The sequence below is a fragment of the Triturus cristatus genome, chromosome 3_1 (assembly GCF_964204655.1).
Source record: "Triturus cristatus chromosome 3_1, aTriCri1.1, whole genome shotgun sequence".
NCBI lineage: Eukaryota > Metazoa > Chordata > Amphibia > Caudata > Salamandridae > Triturus > Triturus cristatus.
In genome coordinates this window covers 123961666-123980323 of record NC_140583.1, presented here as the reverse complement: position 1 = coordinate 123980323, position 18658 = coordinate 123961666, and the positions used below count along the sequence as shown (strand labels likewise).

The 18658-nt window shown below is 48.2% G+C and overlaps 1 protein-coding gene across 18 annotated transcripts in view; it reads right to left on the bottom strand.

Annotated features, from left to right (window-relative positions):
* Window positions 1–18658, bottom strand: part of PPFIA1 (PPFI scaffold protein A1) — a 775827-nt gene that overhangs the window by 93900 nt on the left and 663269 nt on the right. The window lies entirely within an intron of this gene.

Genomic DNA, 18658 nt, shown 5'->3' with positions numbered 1-18658 from the left:
CGGTTTCACGAATCCAGGCAAACCCGGTTGGTTTACATAAGCACAAATGATAACTCAAATGATCCCTTTTGTGGTAGTGTGGGCGAGCAGTTAAGCTTATCAGCGGGTAGTGCTAAGCATTTGTTGTGCTCACAGAGGCAAATAAATGAGACCCACTCACGAACAATCAAGCATTGGCATAGCCAATAGGTCTCGCTTTTGGGACCTCATAAGTATTTAGTTATGCAGCACAATATCCTTGGTGCAACAACATCAACTGTTGCATGGCTAAACACTTCTAAGGTCCCAAAGGCGAGACGTATTGGCTATGCCAATGCTTGTTTTAACTTGTTAGCCGTGTGTTTGATGATCGACGGTTTATCTTGAGATCTGAGCTATTACCTGTTCTGCTGATGTGACGCGTTATTGCCGGTTTCCTGTTATTGAAGCTGCGGCTTGTGATTTGGCTCTGAGCTATGTATGTGAATTGAATAACGTGCTCTGTCCGGTTGTCTTGGGGTGTCAGAGTGTACTGACCTCTTCTCTTGAGGTGTCAGTGCAAAGGTTGATCTGAACTCTACTCTCGAGGTGTCGTCCGGGCTGCCCCATTCTCCTGGGCTGTCAGGGCTGACCAGTACTCCTGAGGCATCAGTGGGAGTTCTGACCTGTAGTCCTTCTGTTATTGCTGACCTGTGATCCTCGGGTATTAGTACCAGTGCCGTGTTGTAGTCCTCCAGCATCAATTGCAGTGCTGGCCTTAGTCATGAGGTGTCAGCGGGAGGGATTACTTCTACTGAGGTGTCAATGGGTCTTTCTATCCTGTTGTCCTAAGGTGTCTGTTGTAGTGCTGATATGTAGTTCTCAGCCATCAGTGGTAGCGCTGGCTTGTTTGCTTGAGGTGGCAGTGATTGTTATTACCTGCTTTTGTTGAGGGGAGAGTGAGGATTCTGAAAGTGGCAGTGGGACTTCAAATTTGTTTGCTTGAAGTTAGGCTGCAAAACTTATCCTGAGGTGTTCTAATACTCTTGTTTGATGATATGTTGCTGCTCCATAGGCACCCATGTCATGTTTACCATTATCAGCAGCTTTTGTGGCACTCACTTTGGGCAACATGCCACACTCATGGCACCTGTTAGCTGCAATTAATGGGTGACTGTCCAGATGGTTAGGAATGGTTCCTGTTCAGTGTGGTCTATCCATTTAGTGACCGCCCTGTAGCTGTTGTGGAGTGCCTACAGAGGAGCTCCTACCAAGGAGCATCTGGCTGTGACTGCAGTGGCTAAGAATCAGTCTTCCATGGGAAGTGTTTTGGCGGAAACAAGTTGCCATCGAGATCCAGGGAGGCCCAGCGCCACTTCAAGGTGTTCAGGCCCTATCTGTGATAATGTTCTGACTTGTGGCTCAATCACATGCCAACAATTTAACAAGTCTACATAAACGAACATCGCTTTGAGCTTGCGGCTAAGAGGCCCTTCCTAGATGGCGTTATCGCCTATTGATAATCATGTGTAGGGTTATCCCCTATGGATAATCACATGTAGGTGGAGATAGCCCCTGTAGAAGGAGGCTTCTACAGGCAGCACTATCGTTGCTAAAGACATCCTCACTGCGATGGGCAAATAACACCATTTGCAGTCTGTAATTCACATGTGTGCTGCTCACACGGGGGAGGCCCTTGCCTGTATCATTACCCTGTGCTTCCTCGGAAATTTGAGCACCAGGAGGGAAGCTTGCTCTGCCAGTGCTGCCTGCTCTGGGATTGCTGGCCCCAGCCTCCGCTCCCATGTGTCCCAGTTCCCCGGGGGAGAGCGATCAGTCTTGCACCCGGTATGCGAGGGCTGCAGGAGCCGGCTGCAGGAGCCGGCTGCAGGAGCTGCTCGGATCTGAGCAGTGGGGGCGGGGAGGGGCGTCCGTGCCAACACGCTCGTGTGATTGTCATTACCAGACTGGGAAGAGGCATTTGCGTGTTAAAGCATCTGTAAATGGGGGCAGGTTACGCAAGCACCCTACCAGTCACAGCAGGTCTGATGGCGGTGCATGTGCTGGGTGAACACTCCGCAATTCCCTTTTTGAAAACAAATATCTACATTGTTATCATTTCACAGTTTCTCCAAGGCAGATCTACCCAGCAGAGAATCTCATGTAGTTTCTTGATCAACTCCTGTTTATAGGAATGTGTGTATAATGTATGGCTCCGTTTTGATTGCTCAGGGATTTGGCAATTTTTGTCCTCTGCTGATTATACTTTATGCCACCAGCAGAAGTATGAGGCAGTCCCAAATTCGACATCTGTGCACAATTTGTGCATGAGTAATCTTAACTGCGGCGTTACCTTTTGACTCGCCCCTGATCGCTTTGTTTTTTGGAAGTGTTATCGCCTGCTGTGTCCTCTGTTGTACCCCGGGCTCCAGTCTCCTCGGATGGTTCGCTCGCTCAGTGTTTACCATTGTTAACCGCCGAGTCCGCCTGTGTGCGGTGGAAACACTGTACACCGTTATATTTATAGTTCTTTGTGGTGTCCAGTGCACATGCACCCCAGCCTTTATACCCAGCGTAGGGCCAGTCAACTGCAGCATGCACGGGATGTCCCCGTTTGTGTCACGGAAATGGATGGACTTGCGTTTACCAATACAGCATTTTCTCAATGCGCAGAATTCCTTTGTGATCAGACGCAGGTTTTTATTTATTATGAGGAGGATGCAACATTCTCTTTACTGGCACGCGCACGTATTGTTTGTAAATGCCCGCAGAAATGATTGTTGACTTGTAACACGGTTACAAAAATCTTGTTTTACGGCAGGCGAGAGGAACTGCTTAGCAGACAGAACGTGTGAGAGTGAGCGGCCTTCAGAGGCCCCTGAAGTAAACACTGTGTGCTGGGAGTGTTTGCAGGCTGCGCTCAGCCTCGTATAGCTGTTAATCAGGCTGGGCGAGCAGCCCGGGGCTTTAGTGGGTTCCGGTGATGCATTAATAACCTCCTCTGAGGTAACGTTCAAGTGCTCCTTAGAGGCAGCGGGCACGAGGCCCTTGGATCCCTGAACTGGCACCAACATGTATAATAAAATAACAAGCACGAGTGCTTGAAAAGCGCGGCCGCGCTAATTGAGAACAGATGGCCACTGCGTGCCGCCGCTCGCTCCCGCAAGGTGGATGCCGCCAAACGCACGAGTGTTTGAAAAGTGAAGACCAATCCCAAAAGGTCTTCCCCTAGGGCATCGCTTGCGCGCTGCGCTAGGCTCAACCTAACCAAAGACTAATTTAGAAAACAGTCATTTTTATGTAAATTTTGATACCAAGAACTTGGTTATCAAGTAAGTACTTTTTAGGTCTCGCCTAGGCAGTGTTTGCATGGTTTCGTCGAGACATGCTGTATTCAGGTATGGACTTGAAGTTCCGCCCATTTTTCAACAATCTTTTCAATTAGGTCCTCTTACTGTTGTTTGTAAATGGTGTTTTGATTCGTGAACATGCTTAGTAGTCCCTCCTTAGTACTGCCATTTCTCATTTCTCATTTTGCAATCCCCCATGAGGACTGCCCCTGTAACGTGTTGTAACTCAGTATATTTTATTTACAGTCTGTGACCACTATTTTATTAATGACTTTCTCCTAGCTGCTGTTGGAGGCACGACAATCTCTTCCGCTTACATTCTGCTCACGACCTAAATTTAAGGTCTCATAACTGCTGGCAAACCTCACCCGATCCCTCGCAGTCCGTCCAATCTCCTCCTTGGGGAAATTCTGTTCTGTCAAACGGCTCCACCCCTGGTCCTAACTGGCTGTCTTCCTCCTCTTCCGGTCTTCATTCACTCTACCCACCCCCCCACCCCAACTCCTTAACGCACCAACTAATTCTAATAATATAGTATTGCGTGTACTTTTTTTGGTAAAATAATCACTCAACTACAAACCCAAAAATATGAATAACAAATTAAAATGTATAACGCCAATAGCTTTAACTTTTACAAATGTAAGACCTATTGTATTCCAAATGCTTGTTTAAATATAATTTTTTACAGGTAAGTAAATAATCGACTTAAATACGTCTTTAAGCAGCAATGCTTCCTTCTGGGACAAAAGGCTGATGTTGCATACAGTTATTTGCAAAAGTTTCTAGTGGTCTACTTCGGGACTTGAAGTTGCAGGGGGCCAAGTCCCGAAGTACCACCAGTACTTACTCATTACCTGCCCTGGGGCGTCCGGGTGCTGATCGGGTTAGTAGTGGGGCGCTACGCCGTTAGGAAAAAGGCGGGCCACCTAGAAACAGGCTAAAGAGGGGGACTTTGGGACAAGAACAGAAGCTCCTAACGGGGAGCTTGGGTCATAAGGGTCCTGGGAACAAGAAAGCAGAGTCGGTTCGTCAGAACCCAGGCTAGGGTGCTTGGGCGCAGAGTGAAAAGGTCGACTGGGCTCTGTGTGTCCTAGGGCCTTGGGGTTGTCGGTCTCACCGGTTGAAGGTGCAAAATCAGGACATCTGAGTCACTCTGGAATTGGGTTTCTGCAGTGTTGCTGCCCCTCAACGGCTCCTCGGTGTCGTAGGAGTCACTTTGGACTCCCAGAGTCTTTGCTTACTGCAAGGGGTCTGGTACCCCGGGTATTAGTCTTGTGCAGTTCCGGTAGAACTGGTGTCCTTTTACTCGATGAGGGGACAGATCAGACCTTCATGAGCACAGGTGCCTCTTCCTGGGGGGCTTCTGTGACGGGCTGCCCGGTGAACTGCAACCCGGTGAACCACTTTGCTCTTTGGTGCCTGTGGCTGCAGGGGAGTAGCTCCTCTACTTTGAGGGAGACTGCTGATAATTTGCAAAGGGCTGGCAGTTTTCAGAGGTTCTTGGATGTTGATCAGCTGCGAGGCGATTCACTGGTCACGATTGTTGAGACATGGTGCAGGCAGACAGGGTTTGGTGCCAAACGTCCACCGCCAGTCTTCAGTTCTCGCTATAATGCCCCTAAATACTCAATTTAGGGGCATTATGGGGAGTGACAAGTAGTAGCCAATGGACTACTTACCTTTTATCTACACCCTCTATATGACCACTGCCTGTGGAAAGTGGGCATAACCCTGACCCAGAGCGCATAATCCCACCAAAACTAAGATGGGGGTATTCTTAAAGTCGTGTTCACATCTGGTAGCCCACTTCAGAAGTGATGCTAACCTTAGAGGGGCCTGGGGTAGGGGGTGGCATGCCCCCTGTCTAGGGAAGCAAAAACCATAGGGAAGCCGCAGTTTGCATATAAAAAGGCGGCAGAGGCCTTTGAAGCCTCCTGCCTTGATATGCTGATCACAGAGTCATCCTGCTTGGAGGAGGTGACAAAACCTCCGGCTAGAGCAGGTATTGTTTCTGCCTTTAGCGCGAGCAGGCTTTCATCAGCAGGGGGTCAGAAACCTGCCTGAGGTGCACTAGTAGTCTGTAGGGTTTCGTGCCCACTGCGTGAATATATTAATAAATCCATCACTGGAATCAGTGTGGGTTTATTAATACAAGTTGTTTAATACCAAACGTCTCTAGTTTCAGTGACGCCATTATGTAGCTGGGGAACTCGCAAATACCAGTGTCCAGCACATGTACTTCAAATAGCATCCCTGTCCACTTGTAACATCTAAGAATCGACTTATCTATCACAGGGCCATATCTGCTCATGCAGATATATCCACACATGCAGTATAGTGCACCCTGCCTTAGGGCTGTAAGGTGACTTACCTATACTGCATGCTTTGTCTGCTGGCATGGCACAAATGTGGTGTGCCATGCCGAGTCTCCACTTTTTTCAGCACTTTTGCTCTAGGTACCAGGTGTACCATTTAATAGGGACTGGGGGTGGGTGCTAAAGGTATTGCCAATTGGGGGAGCAACTTACAGTATTAGGGAAAGATCTGACACTGGGGACCTGTACGCTTCTACCAAAACTGCATCAATTACCAGGCAAAAAGTGGGGGGTGACCATGTCAAAAAGGGATACTTTCCAATACACCATTACCGATTTCACAGTACTGTCCCTAACATGGGTGTGAGAGTAAAAAATCCTTTTAAAACGGATTCTGTCAAAGTCCTTCAGCATCAATATTGTTTTGCAGACATGTTCTAATGGGATCGAGTGAACATTAGAGATTCCTTCGTGGTAAGATCATGTCACAATTAAGTAATGCTGAAATAACACTCGTAAGTAAACATAGTAATTTTTTCAAGTCTGCTGTATTTCAGCTTTAATCTACTGCTGTGAAGAGAAAGTCTCAAGTCAGATTATTGATATTAACCCATTCACTGCTAGGCCTCCCCCATCCCCCCCCCCCGTGCAAAAGCCTTTTTTGGCTGTTTGGGGAAGTTTGTGCTTAGGCCCCTGTAGCGTTATGACCACATAAGGTATCCACGCCAAATTTGCGTCCATTTTTTCCAACATCATGGGGATTCTAAAGGTACCCAGGGTTTGTGGATTACCCTGGAGGGCACTCGGAAATTAGACAAAATACAGCTAAATGTCTTTTTTTGGGGAAAAAAGGGCTCCAGATAAAACGTCTGTTTTTTCCCCTGCAAATGGTATCAAAAAAGGGGTTGTGGTGCTGAAATCACCATCTTCCCAGCTTTCAGGGACAAGCAGACTTGTCAGAAAATTAACATTTTTTACACAGTTTTGGCATTTTTCTGGGATATAGTCTATTTTTGCTACTTTTTGTGCTTTCAACTTCCTTCCAGTTAATGGTAGAAATGGGTATGAAAGCAATAATGGATCCTGGAAAGCTATACATTTTAGAAAAGTAGACAACATTATGAATTCAGCAAGGGGTCATTTGAGTAGATCCTTCAAGGTTTCTTCATAGAAACTAACGGTTAAATATACAAAAAAAATGAAAATTAGGTGAAAAACAGCCATTTGTGTCAATGTTTTCCCCTGTAACTTCTTCTACTTATAACAGCTGTTTGAAAGCAATATACCGCTACATTCGCTGGACCTTTCTGGTTGTAGGGATATATATACATGTGATCAAGGCCCTCCGGGGCTGAAACGCGTAATGGCTGCTACATCCCTGTACTGAGGGAGAAATAAATAATTTTTTTACCGCCTATTCATGTGGTCTACGCTCCTTTTGTCTAAGGGATTGAAGGAACTTAAGAGGAATATATATATATGTGTATGCATGGAGCCGATCCCGGTCCATCGTTTCGGCATATCATTGTTTGCAACACTGTCTGCTTTCTTTTGGATAGCCCACTAATGGCTGGATTTATGAGAAATATATTTGAGTGACTTTGTTGTTTATCATGAACTACGAGGCTAATCACAGAACTGCTGTTCCCAGAATGCTATTCTACTTTGATTGCAAGGCTCCACCTGTGGCTAATAAAAGGTATTTGTTTTACTCAACAGCATTCTGTGCCTTACATGAGAGGTTGCTCTGCCTATGAATAAGGACGATTGATGTCTGAAACGCGTAAGGCAATTTATTTATCCAGGGAGCTGCAGATGGTGTTGTTGCCTTATTTTGACGATGGAAAGTGCGTCCTAAAAGCTTTGGCAAATGTGAAACTTTATGTAATGCACGGCAGCCTTGCCGTGGGGACTGCACTACCGCAAGAAAAGCGGGCCAACGGCTCTGGATGCATGGAGCCGATCCCGGTCCATCGTGTCGGCATATCATTGTTTGCAACACTGTCTGCTTTCTTTTGGATAGCCCACTAATGGCTGGATTTATGAGAAATATATTTGAGTGACTTTGTTGTTTATCATGAACTACGAGGCTAATCACAGAACTGCTGTTCCCAGAATGCTATTCTACTTTGATTGCAAGGCTCCACCTGTGGCTAATAAAAGGTATTTGTTTTACTCAACAGCATTCTGTGCCTTACATGAGAGGTTGCTCTGCCTATGAATAAGGACGATTGATGTCTGAAAAGTGTAAGGCAATTTATTTATCTAGTAACTGAGCAGCGCCTTGCAATGGTTTTTAATTTTGTACCGGTTATATAGCAATTATTTTGGGAACATTTATACATGGAAAAATCGGTATGAAAGACACCTATTTGTTTCTGAAATGGGAACAAAATGTAGAGTTTAGAAACAGTAGATATTTGCACATTTCCGAAATTGGGAGTACCCATACTAGCATGAGAATTATAGGTCATTTTTCCAAATGACCTTTTTTTACACATTGTCTTTCATTTGGAAGGCAGAAATGCATCGAAAGACAATCGGTGAGAACAGTTGCTCTACAATTCTGTGTTACCCTAAGTCTCCCAATACAAATGGTACCTCACTTGTGTGGGTAGGCCTAGTGCCCGCAACAGGAAGCGGCCCAAAACGCAACCTGGACACACCACATTTTCACAGTGAAAATTGACCCTTTTTTTGCAAAGTGCCTAGCTGTAGTTTTTGAACCCTAGCTCTGCTGGCACCTAGGGAAACCTAGCAAACCTATACATTTTTGAAAACTAGACACCCAGGGGAATCCAGAATGGGGTGACTTGACTGGCTCTCACCAGGTTCTGTTACCCAGAATACCCTGTAAACCTAAAAATGTGTCCAAAAAAAGCACATTTTCCTCACATTTCTGTGGTGGAAAGTTTTGGAATCTGCGTGGATCCACAAAATTCCACCCACCCGGCGTTCCCCAAAGTCTTCCGATCCAAATGGTACCTCACTTGTGTGGACATCACATTTTCACAGTGAAAAATGACCCTTTTTTTGCAAAGTGCCTAGCTGTAGTTTTTTAACCCTAGCTCTCCTGGCACCTAGGGAAACATAGCAAGCAAACCTATACATTTTTTAAAACTAGACACCCGGGGGATTCCAAGGACGTATGGCTTGCATGGATCCCCCAACGTTTTCTTACCCAGAATCCCCTGCAAACCTCAAATTTAGCTGGAAAAAAAAAATCACTTCTCCACACATTTGTGTGTGGGAAAGTTGTGGCATCACCGGGCTGACACAAATTTCCTACCACCCAGTGTTCTCCCAAGTCTCCCGATAAAAATGGTGCCTCAACGTGTGGGAGGCCCAAGTACCCGCGACAGGCAAGGGCCCAAAACGTATTGAGACAACTTTAAAATTGCCTATCACAAACAACCTGGTTTTGCAAGGGGGGTCACCTGGGTTTTTGGCCCGTGCTCGGCAGCCAGTTAGGGAAACCTACCAAACCCACACATTTCTGAAAACTAGACACCCGGGGATTCCAGGGAGGTTGCGTGGATAGCCCAACGTTTTCTTACCCAGAATCCCATCCAAACTAACAAGTTACTTACCTTCGGTAACAATATTTCTGTAAGAAACATTAGTTAGTGTTAGATTCCTTACCTTAGAATATCCCCAGGCGGCAGACTGGATCCGGAAAGTTTTCGCTAGCAGTTCCTCTGCGCATCAGTAGGTGGTGCTGTGCGGCTCCACGTCCGTTGTTGGCGTCGTATGCGCTGAGATTACATCACGGAGATTACTTCGGCGCCACCCATGCGCGCGGACGTCAGTTCTGTACATGACCTTAACCCTAGAAATCAGTTCGCAGAACGGGGAGGATGGGTGGGGCGGTAAGGAATCTAACACTAACTAATGTTTCTTACAGATATATCGTTACCGAAAGTAAGTAACTTGTTCATCTGAAAGAAACATGTTCGAGTTAGATTCCTTACCTTAGAATAGATACCCCAGCAATACCAACACCGGTGGTGGGTCTGCGAACTAAGATCACACCAGAAAATCCTGGAGAACAGAACGGCCAAAGAAGCCATCTCTCTGGACTTGGCTGTCAAGGCAATAATGCTGGGTAAAGGTATGCAGGGAGGACCACGTAGCTTCCAGACAGATATCCTGCAAAGGGACTCCCCGTCCCAGAGTGGTAGTGGCTGCTGTCGCCCGAGTAGACTGGGCACATAGGCCCACAGGAGGCTCCTTTTTAGCCAAGGAGTAACAGGCTTAAATACACAGAACGACCCACGAGAGATGGTTTGTTTGTGCACAGCCTGACCTTTCTTGGCGACCAAGTAGCCGACAGAGTTGATCATACACCCGAAACTGTTGTGTGCGATTCAGATAGAACGAGAGCGCACGTTTTGGGTCCAGACGGTGGAGCCTCTCTTCCGCTTTCGAAGGACGCGGAAAGAAGGTGGGCAAAGCGATGGTCTGCCCTTGTCCGGATGAACAGAAAGGAAAGGAGGCTTAGAAGTAAGAGCCTGGAGCTCACTCACTCTTCTGGCAGAGGTGATAGCAACCAGGAAAGCAGTCTTTAAGGTGAGAAGACGCAAAGGACAGTTGTGAAGCAGCTCAATGGGAGCACACATCAAATAAGTCAACACAAGATTCAAGTCCCACTGAGGCATTATAAATGGACTGGAGGGAACGTGTGCGTAATGCCTTTTAAGAAACGACTAACCGGGGACTTGAAAAGAGAATGCTGATCTGGAAGCCTAAAAAAGGCGGAAATGGCCGAGAGATAGCCCTTGATAGTGCCCAGAGCAGAGCCCTGCTGGGCCAGAGAAAGGAGGAACAGAAGAACTTCTGAAAGCGGGGCAGAAAGGGGATCCACAGCCTTCGCTGTGCACCATGCCACAAATGTATTCCACCTGCAGGCGTATACTGATTTAGTGGAGGTACACCTGGCTGCCAAAATAACATCACAGACTTCGGCAGGAAGGTCAAAAGCTGTCAACAGTCGCCGCTCAATCTCCACGTATGGAGGTGGAGTCTGGACAGGTTTGGGTGAAGGACCGTCCCCTGCTGCTGCGACAGAAGATCCTCCCGAAGAGGCAGTCGGATCGGAGGACAGATTGCCAGACTGAGTAGCTCGGGATACCATACTCTTCTTGCCCAATCTAGAGCCACAAGAATGACTTGGGCCCGATCGCGCCTGATCTTCTTCAGCACTCTGGGCAGAAGTGGTATAGGCGTACAACAGACCACAACTCCACTCGCGACGAAAAGCGTCAACGAGCGAGTGCCACCTTGGAAATTCCAACGCGCAGAATTGATGACATTGCGCGTTCTCTTCGGTGGCGAATAGATGTAACCAAGGCTCTCCCCACTGCATTAAGAGACCTCGCACCACGTCCGAGGTCAGACGCCATTCGTGATCCAACATGCATCTGCAGCTGAGTTCATCCGCCCTGGCGCTCAGGGAGCCTGCCAGGTGTTGAACCACCAGAGACATGCCCCGATGTTCCAGCCATGTCCAGAGGCGCAGAGCCTCCCGACATAGGGTCCACGACCCGGCCCTGTTTGTTGCAATACCACATGGCGGTGGTGTGGTCTGTGAACACCTGCACTACCTGGCCCCAGACAGAGGGAAGGAAGGCTTTCAGAGCAAGTCGGATCCCCTGCAGCTCCAGAAGGTTGATATGGAGCCGGGATTCCGCGGAAGACCAGAGGCCCCTGATCTCCGCCTCTCCCATGTGACCACCCAAACCCAGGAGGGACGCATCCGTCACCACTGTGAACTCCGGTTGGTGAAGGGAGAGGGATCTGCCATTGACCCAATCGTGATTCGTGAGCCACCACTGCAATTGACATGCAGTGCCCTCCGAGATCTGGACATGATCGGACAGGTTGCCCTAATGCTGCGCCCACTGAAACTTCAGGTCCCACTGCAGAGCCCACATATGCCATCTGGCATGTTGCACTAGCAGGATGCAGGAGGCCATCAGAAGCCGGAGGGTCATCAGGACTGAAATTCGGGATAGAGGCTGAAAGATCGGAATCATAGCCTGAATATCCCAGATCCGCTGTTCGGGAGGATAAACCTGAAACTGCGCAGAATCCAGAACCGCTCCGATGAATTGGAGCTTCTGAGAGGGATTCAGGTGAGACTTCGGCACATTGATGGAAAACCCCTGCAAATGCAGGAGATTGGCCGTAGTCTGGAGGTGGGAGATGACCGTTAGGGGCGAGCCCACCTTTAACAACCAGTCTTCTAGATAGGGGAAAACTAAGACACCCGTTCTGCGCAGATGAGCTGCGACCACCGCCATCACTTTCATGAACACCCGATTGGCGCTGGTAAGGCCAAAGGGGAGCACGGAAAACTGAAAGTGCTCATGGCCTACCATGAACCGCAGGTAACGCCGGTGGGCCGGCAGGACGGGAACATGAAAATAGGTGTCTGCAAGTCCAACGCTACCATCCAGTCTCCTGGATCGAGAGCAGATAAGAACTTCTCCTTCCAGAGGAAGCGGTTGACGTTGGGGACCAGAAGGTAGTGGGAATAACAACCACTCCCTACTTCTGTCCCAGGAATGCACTCGATGGACCCCTTGGCCAAGAGGGCCGTGATTTCCTGCTGGAGAAGTGTTAAGTGTTCCCCCGACATGCGGTGGTACTGAGGTGACATGGCTGGAGGGGTGGACTGAAAGGGAAGGGAGTAACCTTTGCGGATAATTTGCAACACCCACATGTCCGATGTGATAGCGTGCCAGTGGGGGAGGTGATGGCGGATCCTGCCACCCACTGGCGTGGAGTGCCCCCCAAAGCTTGGAGTAGGAAGGTTTGGAGATAGGAGCAGCGGAGACAGAGGTGGACTGACCCCCACGCTGATTCCCAGACCCGCCCCTGCAGAAACCGCGTCCGTGCTGAGGCTGGGTCTGCACAGGCTTGCTGAAGGAACGTGTTTGGGCGCCCCATTCGTGGCCACGAAAGGAACGAAAACCAGGAGTGGCTGGGCTTTTCGTGGAAGGACCCAAGGACTTGGCCGTGGCCCGTGAGTCCGTAAAACGCTCCAGCGCACTGTCTGCTTTATCGCCAAAGAGGCGAGTGCCATCAAAGTGCATGTCCATGAGTGAGCTTTGGACATCTGGCGAGAACCCGGTAGATCTCAACCAGGCGTGACGACGAAGCACCACAGTTGTAGCAATTGCTATACCTAGTGAGTCCGCGGTGTCCAAGCCACACCGAATGGCGAACTTAGCCACATCTTTACCCTCGGCAACAGCTTGGGACAGCACAGCTTGGGTCCCTTCAGGGCACTGAGGCAACACCTGTGCAACTGTATCCCACACCGCGTGGGAATAGCAGCCTAATAGGCAGGCAGTATTCACCGACCGCAGCCCTAAGCTGGCCGGACTGCTCCAGCTTCTTAGAGTCCTTCTCCGGCAGAGCCGTGGGAAAGGCACTCTGGGACGTCGAAGCTTGGATAACCAAGCAATTAGGTGTAGGATGAGTGGTCAGAAAGGCAGGGTCACCCGGCGCCGGGCGACGACGCCTGGCGACGTTCTTATCCACAGGAGCCTCTGTGGCTGTCCGCGACCAAGTGCCCAGTAAGACGTCAGTGAGGGCGTTATTAGATGGCAGCAGGGGCTCCGACGAAGTGGACGCCATCTGGATTACCTCAGTGAGGGGATTAGTTTTAAGGCCACCTTAGGGAGATCAAGGTTGAGGACCTCAGCTGCCCGACGGAGCACCACCGTGTAAGAAGCATCCTCCTCCATGGTAAGCGGAGGAGAGGCAAACCCCGGGTCAGAGGAGGCATCAAGGCTGCCGGCCTCCTCTAACTCATCCGCCCAGTCCTGCTCAGAGTCACACTGACGAGCAAGAGGGTCCTCGGACCCCTCCCAGTCGTCCTCCACCTCTGCCGTATGTGATACAGACTGTGGCGGCAGGGACCGGGGAAGGAACAAGTGGCGCCGGGAACGGCTCCGAACAGGGCTGAACCGGCGCAGTGTCCCAATCGGATCCCAGGTAGGGACAAAAGTGTCCTGAACCTGGGCAGGGGCAGAACAAATGGCAGCCACTGCGGTGGCGGAGCCGAGGGTGGCACTGGGGCCGGAGCTGTCAGCGTGGGACCTTGTGGCACCGTGGCCGGAGCCAGTGGCGCAGGATCTTGTGGCGCTGGGCCAGAGCCGCCGGCAGCCCGACAGGATCCGGACACGGGACCGCGGGGCCCAAGGGCGCGCCGGTGGGAGCCCGAGGCCTAAACAGGCGGTCCAAGGTAGCAAGAAATTCTTGCACCTGTGCGGGAGTCGCCGGACCTGGATAAGGTGGGTAGGCCGCAGGACTCCCGGGCTCTGAAGGAGCCGCAGGGGCAGAACCCCTGTCCACTTAGTCCGCATCCAGGGACCGACGGGGGAAAGTTTGAGAGCGACAACGCTTCTTCGACTTCTTTTTGTGTCGTCTCTTACCCGAATCCGAGGGTGAAGACTTGGAGCCCGAGGAGCGTTGATGGTGGCCCCGCGAGCGTACTCTGGAGCGGCCCCTGGACTGTGAACGGCACTGAGACCGAGTGCCTGACCTCAAGCAACTTCCGGCGCCGCTCCCTCAAGGCCTTCGGGGGCCATGGCCAGACAGTCCATACAGGACCGGAGTTGTGGTCGCTCTCCAGGCAGTAGAGACAGACGTCGTGGGGGTCCGCCACCGGCATATTGCGACGGCAGGTCCCACAAGACTTAAAACCAGGCATCCCTACTTGCACTAGAGTAGACTCATACTTACAGGAGACAAAAGTCTCAAAAAGATAGTCAAAAAGTGACTAAGGTACATGCTCTAACCGGATCTGCGCTTACTGGCGTGGAAAAAGAAAGAACTGACGCCAGCACGCATGGGTGGCGCCTAAGTAGTCCCCGTCACGTCATCTCGGCGCATACGACGCCAGCAACGAACACGGAGCCACACGACGCCACCTACTGACGTGCAGAGGTACTGCTAGCGAAAACTTTCCGGATCCAGTCTGACGCCTGGGGATATTCTAAGGTAAGGAATCCAACACTAACGTGTTTCTTTCAGATCTCAAATTTAGCTGGAAAAAAAAATATCACTTTTTCCACACATTTTTGTGTGGAAAAGTTGTGGCATCACCGGGCTAACACAAATTTCCTACCACCCAGTGTTCACCGAGGTCCCCCAATAAAAATGGTGCCTCACTCGTGTGGGAGGCCCAAGTACCTGCGGCAGGCAAGGGTCCAAAACGTATTGAGGCAACATAAAAATTGCCTATCACAAAATGACCTGGTTTTGCAAGGGGAGTCACATGGGTTTTTGGCCCCGTGCTCGGCGGCCAGCTAGGGAAACCTACCAAACCCACACATTTCTGAAAACTAGACACCCGGGGGATTCCAGGGAGGTATGAATTGCGTGGATCCCCCAATGTTTTCTTACTCAGAATCTCCTGCAAACTTCAAATTTAGCTGGAAAAAAAAAAATCACTTTTTCCACACATTGTTGTGTGGGAAAGTTGTGGCATCACCGGGCTGACACAAATTTCCTACCACCCAGGGTTCTTCCGGGTTTCCTGATAAAAATGGTGCCTCACTTGTGTGGGAGGCCCAAGTACCCACGACAGGCAAGGGCCCAAAACCTATTGAGGCGACATCAAAATTGCCTTTTCACAAAATGTTCCGTCATGAGCACCGGTACTCATGACGGAACCATTGCGTCATGAGCACCGAAGGGGTTAAGCAACATGGAGATGAATACAATTCAATTAATTCTTAAACTTGGTTCATAATACAAACCATAAGAGCACATTCAATACAACATTTAAAAGTTTACAAAGATGTTTAAAACAAAGCAAAAGCATAAAAGGAGACGACTGAAGTCATGGCACATGCAAAAGCACATACCGAAAAAACTCAACAATCCGCTCCATGTTTAACAAAAAAAAAGTCTGAAAATAGTTATCCACCAAAGTGCGTAGTGCAGATTAAATAGCAAAGGCCACGCCTCATAAAGCGAGAGCAAAAAGCTTAGCACCAAGTTAGCATACAGCGCTCTAAAGGAGAACAGCACCAACCTGACTAAGGCTCACAATGGCATCAGGCCAAATGCAGCAATATGGGCCAAATGGATATTATCAGCTACATACCGAAGCCCTAATTCCTCAGGGACAGCGCACGTAGGTGACCATGGTGAAATGTCAAGAATATGCCAACAGACTCGTTTCTCCTCGTCCTGCAGAAATTTGGCCACCTTAAATGCCCACAAACCAGAGCCATAAGTTAAAACGGGGAGGCACCTTCTTTTATAAATCTCAATAGGAGCGATGGGATGGTTACCAATTTTGGAAGCTTAACTGAAAAAGGTAGCCGACTGCGTTACAGAACTCGAGTCTCCTCTGTTTCAGGTAAGGGCCTCAAGTCTCCTAGGAGTCTAAAATTACCCCAAGATAGGAAATTTCATGAGTTCTAGCAATAAAAGTTCCCTGAAGTGCAAGTCTACGCAGCTTGAGGTTTTTGGGGTCACAAGCCATAACAAAGGTTTTGGTCGAATTCGCACTAGAGCCGAGGCCATCCATACAGCTGATAAAAGTATTTAGCAATTGCTAAAGGCCGTTGGGTGTTCTAGACAATAGTATGGCATTATCAGCATAAAGAAGAACGGGAACACTCCGCCCATTCATGGTTGGCATATCCTTCCTTTTGCAAAAGAGTAGAATCCAGATTATTAATATACAGGAGGAACGGGACTGGCACCAAAAGGCATCCTTGCTGAACCCCTTGGTCCAGGCTGAAGCTTTCACAGCATTCGCAGTTTGGCCCAAATCTAATGGGGGTGCTTAAATCCATATAAAGGGATCTTAAATAAGACACCAAGCTAGAATCCAGCCCCTTTGATTCTAGCACTTCCCAAAGTTTGGACCTGACAAACACTATCGAAAGCGCAGGTCAGGTCGATGAAGTCTAGATAAACAGACCCACTTCTCACTATGGTATATTTGTTTAATCAGCATATATAGGTTGTGGCACTGTTCTTGGGTACCCAATCCTGATGTAAAACCATATTTGAAGTCGGAAATTGTGCAGTTATCAATAGACTAAGATTATTCTATTAAGAACAACCCTGCCAATAATTTTAACCGTAGAATCAATTGAGCTAGGTCTGCAACAGCTTGGGAAAGCCCGGTTATCTTTTTTTTTTTTTTTTAAGACGGGCACAATAATAGCTGGACATCATGACCCAGGAATGCCACTCTAACATGCAACATTGGTATATTTAGTTGTAACAGATGGCCACAGGTCAACCTCCAGTTCAAAGAGGTCCATGGGAACCCCATCGAGCCTGAGGCTTTATGTATGAGACTTTCACTGTCTCCGCGACTTCATCCACAGTAAATTCTATGGCTAGTGGAAAGAAAGATGGATTGGAATCATGTGTCCCACTAGCGGTATCAATCAAATGGTACACATCTAAACTGATCGACATAAGCATCTGTACGGATATTAACACAAACCAAGCTGGAATCAGTTTGAAGGGATTTGTTGTTCTCGACTGTGTGCCAGAACAAGCCTATACAGACATCTCGGGCCTCTCTACAGGCCTTATCAAATCAGGAATGGATTGGCTACTTATCACAAACTAAAGGTTTAAAAAACTAAGACATAATGGTGTTACCTAGAATTACAAAAAAATACATGCTATATTTAGGCTCATCAGTCAGTCTGAGGCAGTCATAAAATAGACTAAAATGGTCGCCCAAAGCCTACGCTGGACATCATTCAAACTGAAGGATTTCCACAATAGCCTTAGTCCATCGCTCCTTGAAAGACATTGGTACCTACAACAACAATGACCCTGGGCGATGCTCTGGGCACGTTAGTGTGATAGAAAGAGGGTTGTGGTCAATGAAGATACTGGGGAAGATCGCCCCATCTTCATTATATTCTAACAGATTCCTTCTGGCAACAATATAGTTAATAGTGGATGAACTGGCCCCTCAGACAAAAGTGGGAATTCTAAGTCACCATGGTGCATCCTATTCAAACGTGTTGTAAAGATCATGTTTGAGCAGATAGGGAAGTAATCACCCTCTACAATCCCTAAAATCAGCAGGCACACCAGATGAATGAATATTAAAAATATACGAATCAGGGCCAGCTGGACCTTCCCCGTCAGTGGCAAGTTTTGCATTAAAGCACACAGAAAAATTTATATTCAGACCCATATTTCATCTAGTGTAACTAAGTTCCAGCTCCCCAATAAAATCAAAAAGGGAGACAAAATTGAGGTTGTCATTGGTCGAAAAATCATAATAAAAGTTAAAACTAAACTTACAGAATTAGACCACTTGACTGTAAACACCTGAAAAAGCCTACTGTTTGTAGGGATGGGCAAAATAGAGCACTACAGGGAAATAACCAAACAGCTAGTTTAGCCCAAGCCCTACCCATCACAGAAGGTGTAGTAGGAACAGAAAAACAAATCAAATCATCAAAGAAAAGATCCCTCAGAAGCCAAGTCTACTGTAAAATAATGTCATAGGCTGAAATAAAATCCACCCAATACTTCATATCAACTTTAACTGCAAGGCCTGCTATGTTACAACTCCGCAATTGTACCTTGTTATCAGGGTGACAAGGAATGCGGGAAGGCCTACTGCGACAGCTGGGAGTGGCCTCCATAATGGAATCAGAAATAGATGACTCAGTAGACAGCGTACTGGACACCAATGGGTATATAACTTTCAGCATCAGTAACTTTAAAGAGCGACAAGGTGGGGTTACTAAGTCAATCAATATCACAAACCCCAGACAAGGATGAGAGGCGGTTGTTAGTAGAGACCGAATACAGTACAGGACGAGACAGCAAAGAGACAGGACTAATCCTCGGACGCAATCCTTTGGAACCAGGTCTCTATAGAAGTAACCTAGTGGCAAAACCTTCAAACTGCTGGGTTTAGCAAAATATAGGTGAGCAGACCGAATCAACTCCCCAGCCACAAATTAATTGGTGAAATTAACAAACAAGTTACTTATTTTCAGTAACACTGTATCTGGTAGA